Below are 14,163 nucleotides of genomic sequence, written 5' to 3' on the forward strand. Positions count from 1 at the left end.
ATGCACTGATAAGTTTGAAGGTCAACAAGCTGCTGCAGTGGAGATATCAGCAGCTGGTCTGTACCACCAGCAGTCAGTCACAGTAAAATACAACACACACTTAACTTATACATAAACATTAGAGGGCGACCAGGTGGCATAAACACTATCAAACACTAAAACCGAGTGTACAATTAGCCTTTTTCACTCCTCATCAAAGTTTACGATCAGCGAAATGCTTCTGTTTCATCACACATTTGAAACTTGCGAAGAGCACAGCTTACAATTTCTACATGCCATAAAGGAGAACAGCTAATGAGAGCCTATGTAGAGAATAAAAGAGGGATTAATGAACAACGTGGTTTGAAGAGACGAGGCATCCGTCGCCCGAACCCTTTACACTGTATGCATATACTAGGTGAGAATATTTTGAGGCTTTCACACGTTGCCACGGTATTGAATGGTCTGTGCCGCGCTTGGAGGAGCTTTCTGCTGATGGAATCAAAACCCCTTTCACAGATTCAAATGAGGTGCACTCAGCTGTGATTGGTATTGGAAAAGCATTTGTCGGAACAGAGGCTCACAGAAGGCTTCTTAAATACAAGGCAATCACAGTGTCTAACGCAGAGACGAGGCGAGAGGTGTGCCCGGACTGCAGAGTGGAAAACAGGACAAAGGATTATGATGGTAATAAGCAGTAAACCAAAACAAAGTCATCCCCTGATCCCTCATTCGCTCTCTCTCCCTCTGTCTCTGTCTGTTTCTATCTCTCTCACCCCTAAATCCTCTAATACGCTCTCTCACTCTTTCCCTCCCTCTCTCTGCATCATACTCACCACATATTGACAGTACCCATTTTTTCACTGTGCCTGAGCTACAATTTAAAACTCATTTCTCATTATTTGCGCTGAATCCTTACACACACAATTTCTAATCTGTCGAGGCCATGATGGCTGCTGGCAGAAGCAGAGGCTCTTTATGCAGATGCCCGGCTGTACACCTATACGCAATGTCAACTCTTGCACACCCGGCTGGCCTTATTTTATTACAGGCGTCAGCAAATCTGCATGCCGTCAACTGTGAACCTTTGTGCTAATGTCTTTTTTTTCTCCTCCCACTCTCGCTGAGCTTGTGGTGTACAGACTGAAGGCATTTTTACATCCCAGTGATAATGTGCGAGTACAGATCAGAAACTATTTCTAGCTCACAAGCTTTCAGAGATACCCTCATGTGACAGACCTGAGAGATACTGTAGATACTGCAGGCTTGGGAAGCGAAGGACAAGGTGGCGGTGCATGAGCCCGGGTGGCTGCGGTGGGACAGAGTTTACAAACCTTTAATTTGGCCTCTTTAATGAAATGTTGTCGCGGCTTCACTGCATCCCAAAGTGGCTCTCCTCCTACTTTCCCCCACATCTTTCACAGACACTGGAAGGTTGTGTGTGTGTTTGTGAGAAAGAGAGTGAGAGGGACAGAGAACAGAAGCAGCCATTATTATGCCTGCAACAACAGGGGTTGGCAGTGGTGAAAAGAGAAGAAAAAAGGGGAGAAGATTGTGTCTGGAATTGTCCAAGTGTGGCAGTAGTGGTCCTCAGTCACTTTATCAGTGCCACAGCAGCACGTTTTCCTCCCATCTATCTGCCTGGCGACTACTCTTCTGCCCTCTCAGAGCAGAACAAACACTCGCATGGCTGTGGATGGCTCAACACAATCACCAACCTTTTTTTTTTTCCCCCCACCTATGCTGCTCACGCTATCTCTTCACTCAACATCGCTCTTTGCTAAATGCTTTTTTTTTTCTCTTTCGATCACTCAATCCCATCATATTTGTAGAAGTGCAGAGTACTGAAAAATTGCTACACTTCACCTCCTCTGCACATTCTATTTCTATCTGTTCACTTAACATCAGGGCTGGGTGTAAATATCCCACCATGTCAGGTTACCTGGAGGATTTCTTAGAAAGGGATTTGGGTTTGTACACACAAAATAAGACTTTGGACGTTTATCTGGAAAGCAGATACAGCTTGTGAGGCAGAACATTTGTCTTCGGCCTTTGGATTTTCTTTCCAGAAATTGTACTGCATCCCACATAGGTTTCAGATAATAGCTTCTCCATACTGAGAATGTTCGACGAGTTGCTCTAACCCCATAATTGGGTTATTTGGATTGGAGTGCACGGTGTAAAGCAGACTGTGTTCAGACAGACTTATATGATGCAGTCTTTTTCTGCATGGATATATCTCCAAACAAACAAGGCTGTATTGGCAAACCATACGCCTAATGCATGCTACCTTCTAATTGTACTGTCATTGGTTGATTTTTTTTTTATAATGAATTATTTGCATTATTAGCATTCTGTAACATCTCTGATGATTCACCAAGCTTCTCATAAACACCAGCACTGTAGGCTACAGTCAGTTAATAATGAAATGCTAGTTGCTATAGTGTGGAATTTGTTTTTACCTGCATCGGCAGGCTGTCTAAGTTGAGGCTACGTATGATATTTGCTGTGGCTCACCGACACTGATTAGATTTACTGCTGCATCAAGGGAGCAACAGTTATGACGTGGAGTATTTTGACCCTACATAGTACCAAAGTAGTTCGATCTGTGCAATATAAGTATCTAAGTTAGATGATGTGGTAGGTGCTCCTTTTTTGTGTCTGCTGAAATACACTGAAATACATAAAAAAAAAAAAAAAAAAAAAAAAAAAAGTTCAGAGGCAGAAGACTGACTTTGTGGCCGTCATCATAAGAGCGAAGAAGTTAAAGATGGTCACCATACAGGACAGGCAATTGTGCTCACACTGTGGGAGGGAGAAGCCAAAGAGGTAGATACAGAGAAGGAGAACCATTTTAAAGGATTTGTGTGGTTAGCATTGCAGCAGTGCATCCACAGTTACTGGTCAGTAGATCGCATCAGTTAGATGTCCTGGCATGAGTTAGCCACACGTACCTATTTGACCTCATAAATCTGATGTTGCCAGCATTCTCAGGCCCTTTCTGGTTTTGCTGTCTTAAAATTTGAAGCGAAAGTTCACCAGCAGAATTGACGCAAAAGTGCAAGTTAAAAGGAATTTCGCTTGCAGTTTGCGACGTCTGTGCATTAAATATGAAGTTGGGGCCTGCAGCCTGTTAGCTTAGCTTCGTACAAAGACTGGAAACAGCTACAATTAGCCTGTCAGCCAGCTTCTCTGAAGCCAACTAATAAGCATTCTAATTTTTTTGGTTTGTGCAAGAAAGTATTAAACCTACAATATGTGCTGAGTTATTTGTTGGCTCTGAGCAGTTACCGGGCGGTCAGCAGATACTTCATGAACTTACTGGTTGTCTCTGATAAGTGCTCCAGCACAACCTCGTTTTTTGTACGGATTAAACAGAGCCGGGTTAGCTGTTGCCCCTTGTTTCTAGTCTTTGTGCTGAGCTAACTGGCTGCTGGCCGTTGACTTATATTAAAACAGATATGAGAGGTATTGATCTTCTCATCACAATCTCCCAGACAGAGACAAAGCATATTTTCCAAAATGTGTTGGAAGAGATCATAAAACCTCAAATAGGAAAATATGTTAATTATGTGTCTTTTTTTTCCTCAACCTCAGTGGTCCTAAGTTTAATGATCTGAACATTCACAAAATGTGTAGTGAATATTCCCTCTGACATTTTGTGCCAAACTATATAAGTAGACCACGTTATTGTGGGTAAAATTGCTGGATGAGTCATTTGTTCATCAGTCATCTCTTCGAGGCTCATGTCTCGGTTATGGCTTTAGGCCTGTAAAAGCACAGACTTTTAAAAATGCAGTACTGTTTCTAAAATCCACTCAGCGCTACAGTAACTAGTTTGTCATTGGTACACAAAGCAGCATACCAAAACAAACTAAACAGAGAATGCGATGAGCTTGAGTGGATAATTGATCAGGTTGAAATTACCAATGGATTTCTGCAGAACTTATGCCTGAAAATCTATTGTGCTTCAGGTCATCTATTGGGAATCATAGAGGTATGTAATACAGTGAAATGGGCACAGAAAACAGTGTTAATAATCTATTTACACTTCAACCCCCTTTCCATTGATTTCCATTCATGGCACGCACCATCTGACGAGCACCACCTCCCTGAAGGACTTCAATTCGTTTTAGAAGCCTCACAGGCTTTTCAACAGAAACAATCAACTTGTTATGTGTTATATTATTCTATGTCTTATACACACTGTATTTGTGCTTGGTTACTTGTTGGTTAGTAAGAAAAAATATATGTATTTTAAACCATCAATTCTAAATGTTTTGCAGGAGATACTGGTATAGCTGTGTTTTGAATTTTGTGGTACTTTTATATAGAGCATATTATGCTTGTATCTGTATTTAGGGCTTTACATATGTAAGTGTAGCATGTTCTTGCATGTATGTATGTATGTATGTATGTATGTATGTATGTATGTATGTATGTATGTATGTATGTATGTATGCTTGTTTGGATGAGTTCTTATTGGGTAAAGTAGGCAGCTGTGTGTGTATTTGTTAATATCCAGTTGAAGTGAGAAATTTTTGATAATTAGATAAGTCATGTAATAAAAAGACCTGCCTCTCTGCCTTTATGTTGGACTTTTGTTTTTTCTATCAATATATAGATACAGTCCACTGCTTTTTTTTTTTTTTTTTTTACATATCAAAATTATGCACTGGTGAATCTTCTTCAATGAAAACATCTTTGGCCGAGTGTAAAAAGTCCAGATGCCTTGTGAACCTGGCAACAAAGAAGAGTTACCACTTCACTATATAAACATACGTTAAAAAAAAAAAAATAATCGGAGTATATTTAGCTGTTTTTGAGGAAATCCAGGTTCTGCTTATTTGAAAATTTTACTTTTTTAAATCGTGATTTAAAAGTTATTAATTATACTTTACGAATTGCTGCTAATTGTGAGTGCTTTTTAAAAGAATTTCTGCATACTTTTACATACAAATTCTTAAATTATCCAGGCTTCCACACCTGTTATGAGGAATTGTGTGTGCATGATTTGTGTGCACAGACATGTTGAATGTGTGAGCATACTGTACCTTCTTCACCTGCACCTTCTTTCAATCATGTACACGCCAGTTTGTGTGTGTGTGTGTGTGTGTGTGTGTGTGTGTGTGTGTGTGTGTGTGTGTGTGTGTGTGTGTGTGTGTGTGTGTGTATTTCACCGCAGCTCTGTCTGTCTGCCTTTAAAGAGGCTGTGAATGATCTTATTTAGTGTGCGCTGATTGCTGCTTTAACCTGCCGGCCACGCTGGCTGCTGCTGCATTAATAATCGCAGGGAGCCAGGAGAGCTGGCGAGGCCCGCACCTTGTTCACCGCCCGCTCGCTTGCTATCTCCACGGTACCAAGGAAAGAGCCAGCAAACAGCAGGGGAAGTGTGGCGGAAAATTACAGTCTTCACATGCCAGCCAGAAAGGCTGCTGCTACTGCTCGGTGGGGGCCAGTGCTGTGTGAAGAAGACAGAGGAATTGGGAGGACGTTTTAAAGTACAATGCCTGTGTGGAGGCAGGGGTGTGTGTATGTGTGTGTGTGTGTGTGTGGGGCGGGGGGTCTTCTACTTTTGTCCGTGTTTATATTGAAGATGTATTGGCCTCTCTTCTTGAAGGGTGTAGTTTAGGATCAGGTCTTTGCTTAAGGTTTGAATTAAGTTTGGCTATATACTGTAGGTTAATTTAGGGTCAGCTTTGAGTTAAGTGTTCCTGCACATTTAGGGAATCGAACGCAAATAAATTTAGCCAGTGCATATATAAGCATACACATTTCTTCCCAAAATCCAGAGACATGCAGGTTCAGTGAACTGGAAATTGTAAATTGGCTTTTGGTGTGAATGTGAGCATTTTATCGACGCGAGCTAGACCTGAGACCTGTTCAGTGTGACCTAGTGCATGCTGGGACAAGCTCCAACCCCCGTGACCCTGCTCAGAATAAGTGGATTCAGAAAATAGATAGATGAATAATTTTGCATGCTGGTATTGTATGTGTGATATTTCAAGGAGAGAGAGAGAGAGAGAGAGAGAGAGAGAGAGAGAGAGAGAGAGAGAGAAGGCAAGAAACAGAAACGCAGAGGGAGGCAACAAAGCGGTCCACCAACAGACGTCTTTTGTGTCAATATTAACTGGATGGGTTGAAACTGCTGCCCTTTTTAAGCGTGGCCAACAATTCCCTCTTTCAGTCCAGTCCAGACGACATTTTGATTGGTTGTGTGAAGATTAAAGCTTTGCACTCTCTGCCAGGGAGAACAGTATAATTGATATTTCAGCTCTGGGCAAACTTGCTCTCGTAGGCCAGTGGCTGTTTCAGCAGAAAATTAATGTTAGCACAGCTTGGTGGCAGAACGGTCGGCAAGTTTCAGGAAATATACTCTGAGTTGGGTCTCTCCGGTCCACTGGTTTCTGCTGCTATTCTCTGGGCGTAAAATGAACATCCTGTGCTGGGAAAATGGGTGTCGCCTTTGTGTGCATGCACGCAAACACACACGAGCATTTTACTGCAAATTATCTGTGCTAATGGTAGCGAAGCTTAGAGACGTTGGGTGCTATAATTGTAGTGGGCAAGTGATTTTTCATAATGATGATTAAAACTATAGAAATGCTTGTTTCATGACACTCACTTTTGCCCTTGATCTTATAATGCCAAAATGTTAGAATACATTTTAAGATGTCAAGGGCACTTAAAAAAAAAAAATAAAAGAATGCAATGAGAGTCTGATGAGGATTTAATCAGCCCTGGTCCTTCCCTGTAATATCAAGTTGCTTAACATTGAGGAGCATCTCTTGGCTACTTCATTAACACATGCATCATTCAGCCAGTCTGAAGAACATAAAACTCGACCCAGCATGAAACAGCGCAGGAGTCATCGTTCCGGTAGCACCCTCATGGTGCACTTGTCCTGAATGGGCCATTTACGTGGACACAGGGGATTAGGCAGACGATGGCAGCCGAGGTCCTCGTATTGGTGCAGTGTGACTCGGACCACATTAACACGACATTAGTCTCATTTCCATTCCGACGGCGTGCGCTTCCACACAACACTGGAGAGCGCGACCATAATCATTGTGACCCTCATGGTCCAGCCTTTCATTTCCTGTCGCCATTCAAACCTTCCTTATCTATCGCTCTCTCTCTCTCTCTGTTCTCTGGTTTTCATTCTTGCCCTTTCTCCGCTGTGTTTCCTTTTTTTCCTCCCTGTCCTTGCCCCCGCACACCCCATTCTCTGCCCTCCGTCTCCTCTTTTTCTTTCTTTCCTTCTTGTTCCACATCAGCGGCTGGGTGAAGCCTCCCGCGTCACGCCTGGCTGCACTCCCCTTAATTACCATGTATTCTTCTTTAGCTAATAAAAAACGCTGATGAAACCGATTACATGGCAGCAGGGCTTTGTATGGAGTTGGATTTAGGCATGAATTGAGTGTGAGAGAACAATAGTTGAAGAGAGGGACACTGAAAAAAGAGAGATAAAAGGGGAGAGACGGTAGCGGAGAGAAAACTGCAGACAAAGGGTTTTGAGTGAGATGGGAAGAGAAGGATGAGAGGAAAGGAGGAGACGGAAAGAGACAGAAAAAGGAATGGAAACGGTGGATGGGGAAAAAAAAAAAAAAGAAAAAAAAAAGAAAAAGGAATGGTTTGGGCAGTAACCCGTTTGTTGTCTTTGTTGTTGTTTGGGTCAGAGATGCTTTAGGCCCTGAGGGAACTTCCTCATCTTATCACAGTGAGCAGACGGCTGGCACATCTTTCTCATTACTAGCCGCTCAGTTATAGATTACTCCTGCCTTACTCCTCTCCCCAGCCACAGGCATTCTCTGTTACAGTCTACAGAGCCACGCTTGCACCAAACACAGTTTGAACTCCTGAATATAGACTTTGCCTTTTCATTTCCCTTTCATGAGAATTAAGTCACTCTGTCTGTCCATGTAATTGCGGTTTCAACAGAAACCAACTGTGGCTTGGAGGAGAAAATGAATTAAGGCTTCTTGCTTGATTGAAAAGCTTTCTGAGAGAAGCTGAGTAGCTGGTTCATGATACACCCTTTCTCTTTGCTTTACATGGTGTTCCTGCTCAGCTGGATGGAGTGCTGCTTGTGAAGTTTCAAACTCGATGCGTACGCATTTTCCAACACACACACAAGACGTGTTTCAACAATTTGTTGGCTGTAGCAGTTGAGATACCAGCAACTTGGCAAATGTTATTTATGATAAGCGTGAAAAGTTTTTCTCATTGCATTCTTGAAGGATTGTCTTCCAAGAATAAAAGATTGGCTGCTGCAGCAAAGTCACCTCTAATGTAAATAGTTACAGCCAAAATATAGACACCATTTCTGTTTATGTATTATATTTTCATGAATATTTACATATATGTCTATGTGTCTGGCGGACAAAGACTCACATATTCCCAATCAACAAGTAAGAGCACGAACTAAGACCTTCGTACCCACTACTAGTGCAATTTTCTGTGTGAATATCTCGGTCCATTAACAACAGAATAGTACTACACAACAAGCGTTGATGCACACAGATGCTTCGGAACAAGCTGTGCCATTACCGGTTTGTTGTCCTATTTCATGACCCCTTTTCAATGAATACGGAAGCCCTGTGAGGCATCCTCCACATTTACATGTTAATGTTTGCAATTTGTAAACATAAATTGAAAATGTCAGAAGCTCAATAGCTAAATGGAGATAAGTAAACACATTATTGAAACGCTGTGGCCACTTAAAGTCGGACCCCCATTCCATACAAAAGCCGACAATTATTAGGAGGAGGAGAAGGATGAGGAGGAGGTAAGAGGAGGAGGAAGAAGACAAAGAGGAATAAGAAAGCGAAAAAGAGGGCAGGGGCGCTTTAATTCACACAGCACGTACTTGCCGAGGGGGTGAGACGATTAGGTTTGTGATGAGAGGCAGCAGTGTGACGGAGAGGGCATGGGGGGTGTCAGGATGAGCGAGGATGAGGGAGATGAGAAAGAGAGAAGTATTATCTCGCTGTACTTTTACAATGCCACACATGCATTGGCACAGATACACACTTATATGTGATATGTGATACATGTGCAAGCACTTACATCAACTTGTGCATAATTACGACCACGCGTGTGCTCTTAAAATGCACACATATGTTCACGCTGTCAATCTCTTCCTCTCTTTCAAACACACACACAGCCGTGCACACAGTCAGTGGAGAAGAGGAGTCAGTGCAGTCGCACCTGGTTCCCCTCGCTGCACGCACATTCATCACTCAGTCGTGGGCCTGACAGAACCCTCTGCCCCACAGGCCATGGGTACACACACACACACACACACACACACACACACACACACACACACACACACACACACACACACACACACACACACACACACACACACACACACACCCCAGCACTACCATAAAGCAGCAAAACTGCCTTCAGGCCAGACTTGCTTCTAAACACTTATGCTGTTGTACACTGATAGTAAAGTAAACTGTTCATTTTACTTTATTGAAAGTAAGCAATGCTTTTGGAACCATGAAAAATATGTACAGAATGGTTTGTGGCTTGAAGGAATAGTTCAACATTTTGGATATATGCTCATTCACTTTTTGCTCGATTAATAGGTTAATGCTAGGGATGGGTATTTCAAGCAAAACTACCATTCAAAATTCGCTCTGAACTATTAGATTTTTCTTTGAATATTTGATTTTTGTACACTATGTTGTTATGTTGACTGAATGAAAAAGGCGAAACCCTATCATATGCAACACACACACGAGAGTTATTTAGTTGCTCACTGTCAAATAAGGCAAGCATCAGGGTGCATTTTGGATTTAATAAGTTAACTAATAACTTTGCGACACGAATGTGGAGTATTTGTTTATATTTTATACACCATTGCCAATAGACTTAAGTCAGCAGGACAGAGCACGGAACTCCAGCACTAACAAACAGGACTGGCTGACCAGCACACTCACACTTTTGAAACCCACTAGCCAACTCTATCTTTGTGAATAAGATAACTCGATCCACAGACATAATCATTTCAGTGGCCTTCACTGGTAACATTAGGAGAGAGATGTTATTTGTACACAGGCAGCAGACTGTAACATACAAATTTCAAATTAAGGCAGTTACCTCGTTTAAAATTAAAAGCTTTGTTTGCTCAGAAGACCTTCAACAAAATGAGTTCGCTCATAGCTGCAAATTAAAATTCATATTTCCTTTCATTGATTCACTAAAACCCTAGAATTACTGCTCATCTTTCCATTTATTTTATCAAAATTTGATTTTGAATCAAATTGGAATTAAATTGTAGGTTCCCAAAGATTACAGTTACTGTTGTCTTCTCATCTGCCTCTTGGCAAAAAAGGAAATTAGGGTAAGTTTAATTTGATAGCAAAGATACAGATATAATGGCGGCAAGTATGAATGCTCTGGTCTGAGAACCTGCAGCTGACCATTTAAAAAAAAAATTGTCTCAGGGTTGTAATGGTACACAAAATTCACATTTTTTTATGAAATGGTTCAGTAGTTTTTTCAGTAACTTTTTGGTATTACAGAGAAAACAAACCAAGAAAAAAAGGTGCATGTTTTTTTTCCACAAATGTAAAAAAAAAAAAAAAAAAAAAAAAAAGGGAATATTATAGAGGTTAGGTTGTTGTATGTACACTAAGTATGATTTCTGTAATGTGTGTTGGGCTTCAGTAGAAGCCCCAAGGTTACGTGTTAATGACAGTGACCAGGGATTAAGCCATTCCAGCAGGTTGAATGTCTTTATTATTCTGCACCAAACACAGTGTTTGTGTGTGAAAGTGGCTGCAGACACTCAGCCGTCATCATGGGAGGCAAATGTCATCTCGCAACAGAGAAAAGACAAGCTGTTATTACTCTGAGGAATGAAAGATTGTCTTCCTGAGAAAAACTGTCAAAAAACAATATCTTGGAGCTATGTGTCTTACACCATCAAAAAGCATCCAGAAAATGGCAAGAACTTTACTTGTGGAAAATCTAGAGTTGTTTGTGAAACATAAACACCCCTAACAATTGTTATCCACTGGCTTATTTACATATCTAAAGGCACAGCAACTTCAAACTTGTATCACTTTACAGATATTTAGAGAATTTACAATTGGATGAAACCAAAACATTTCATGGTAAAAATATTACATGGACACTTTCTCTTTGTGTGTCCTCTGAAACACAGGCACACAGGCAGTAAAACAGAATTTGCTCAACACACAGCATGTGTGTCTGTGTCTCAATTTACAAGCACACGTCAAATGAGTAATGGTCTATCGTACATCAGCTATGGCAGTGTTACCTGTCCAGCTTAGTCCTGCTGCTGTCTGAGTAGATGAAAGATAATCAAAGGGTTTTGGTTTCCAGAACTAATGCTCATAAGTAGCTCCATTTACAGTAAAGAGCTGGCTTGAGAAGTAATTGTTTCTCAGAACCTCCCATGTCCATTCATAAACATAATTTAGTTTTCCTGATTTTTGCGCAAGCAAAAACTGCTGGATTACAAGGCAGGGTTTTCCAGGCACATTTACCTGTCAGATTCATCGCAGTCAAACAGCATTTTTGTAAAAAAAATGTTGGCTCATTCAGATCATTTCCCCTGTCATTATTTTGTCTTCTTCTCTTTCACATGGTCCCTCTGATTGGTGGGGTACAGTTGTCATCTCAACTGATTAACTTCAGCAGTTTTCTTTTCTTGCGCTTCTTTGCGTCTTCCACTTGAAAAAAAAATAAAGCCCGTGAGTGCAGTTAAATGCAGTGTGAAGCGCTCATGTCAGTCACCAGAAAAAAAAAATTGTTTTGATATGTCCATAAGGTTTACAGTTTATAGTTTCTCGGCAAGACCACACAATCAGGGCCTTATACAGTGTTCTGACATGAAAATCGTATGTAAATGTAGCACTGGGGAGACATGGACAAGTCCATTTGTATAGTGCTAAATGCCCTTAAAAATATCATTGTAATTGGGTTCTAACGTGCATTCTATTGTGCTTTTATTAACCTCCTTTGGAAAAAGTGTCAAACTGGCACTGAACACCAAACTCCAAAGTAAAACTCACAGATGTTTGACCTTTCACTGAATGCAATCTCAGCAGCTGACCCTACATCCTGGAGACCTTGTACTCTTTTCACACTATGTGAATCCACTCAGTGATCATACAGTAAAATTATATAAATTTTTATAGACAGTTATTATTATTGATATGGGAAACTGTGACAGTCTCAATTAAACCAATAGTTTATGGCAAAGTAATGCTTTCAAATAGTAATGCTAATAAAAGCATCAAGATTCTCTCCCAGGAAGTTGAAACCATCAAATTTGGAGGATATTTAGTTGAAATGATTAACCTCAGGTTAATTGGTGATTCTACAAATTGCCCTTAGGTGTGTACGAGAGTGTGGATGGTCTTTGTTTTCGTCTGTCTCTGTGTGTTGGTCCTGTGATGGACTGGCGACCTGTCCAGGGTGAACCCTGCCTTTGCCCAAAGAGAGCTAGGATAGGCTGCAGCCCCCCCGTGACCCTGTTCAGGATAAAGCGGGTATAGATAATGTATGGATCATTAATCTGAGTCACTTTTGGTTGAAGACTAATTGTTGCAGCTCGATGGGACTAGTTCTTCTAAGTAACCTGGAAATTAAAAATGTTCTGATCAATGCAGTAGAAAGCAGTATTTTAAAGTGCAGGCAAATTCAAGTTGAAATTGCTGCATTGAATGTATTGCATATCAACATTATTCTATCAGGGAAAACCCATTAACACTGTGTCTCACTCTCGTGATGCAGTATAAGCTCAAGGAAAATTTGTCTGCTTTTCATGAAACATTAGACCTTTTCTCAAAGCGCAACTTGAGAAATGTGTGTGTATGCGAAGTGTTGCCTCGAGAAGTGCATTAGTGTGTCTCTGAATGTGCTCATTTGAATGTGAGCCCTTGTGTGTGGATTGCAGTATTAATGGACGTTCCAGTACATTTGGTCTGACGCCAATGGGCCCAATTGCTTAGCATGCCTGCAGGACATTAATTGATGGCCGGGTTACGCTGCCTAATAAGTGTCATAAATAACGGTTTAGCAGGACGAGGGGGAAAATCTCAAATACATTAACCACTGCGTTGACATCTTAATGGAGATTCAACTGAGATGTGATCAAGTGGAATCCGTCAAATAGGATCCATTAATGCGGGGCCGAACCCTCCGCTGTGGCAAACTGGTGACAGTGATGACGGGGACAGCCCAGCTTTACTGCTGCTCATGTGTCACTCGCAGCTTTAATGGACAGCCTTGTCAACATCCTCATCCCCACTCACACATGGCCGTCCACCAACACAGCTGTTGAAGATCCGTCAAACCTCCGTGTCAGAGAGCCACACACACCTCCCAAAGTCACTGATGGAGCCAGTAAAAACCACGGGCCGTTCACTGGCAGCATCATTGATTTTATCCCCGAATTATTGTTGAGGACGTACCATGCCTTGCATACCAATGGCAGGCCTCTCACAGACAGACAGGCAGGAGGGTCAAATTAGTCCCAGATTGCCACAGTTTTGTAGAGGGAAGGGAAGTTGGAGAAGCAAGCGTTGGCAGCTTTGTTTAGCGATTAGTCAATGAGCACACAAACGCACACGTACATGTAATAAATTCATAAAAATGCAGCCATACACAGTTTGCCAGTTTTACCTCCATGTTGGGGATGCCGCCAGGAAGCTCATCAGTGGAATTGCAGGTTTAGCCAACTGAGGGTTTTTCTGCGTAACCAAGCCTCAAATGAATGGGATGAAAAACCTCTGAGCTCCCACAATACACTGTAAGTGAGGCTTGGAAATGGTATAAGCATCAGTCCCATGCTGGGGCTATATCATAGAAAAGTGCATATTTGAGAACATGTGTGGGAGAGAGCCAGAGTATGCATATATACATCGGTGAATGCTTGTTTGTGTGTTTTAACATGTGTGAATTATATTTTGGATCCATGTACAGTGAGTGCATGCTTGTTTGCATGTGCATGGTGTGCATGTGTGTATGTGTGTGTACGTGTAGACATCTTAAAAGTTTGATTGGCACATACAGCTGAATAAAGATTTTATATTCTAATGATTTACTTTACTCTCTTTCTTGTTGCTGTAACAATGTTTGTTTTTCTTTTTAATCTTTTTAAGGTTGTTAGTGCTGGTACAGAAAGACTTGCAC

The sequence above is a fragment of the Embiotoca jacksoni genome, unplaced genomic scaffold, assembly GCF_022577435.1.
Source record: "Embiotoca jacksoni isolate LCO1_2020_lvr unplaced genomic scaffold, fEmbJac1.0.p SCAF_6, whole genome shotgun sequence".
NCBI classification, from domain to species: Eukaryota; Metazoa; Chordata; class Actinopteri; family Embiotocidae; genus Embiotoca; species Embiotoca jacksoni.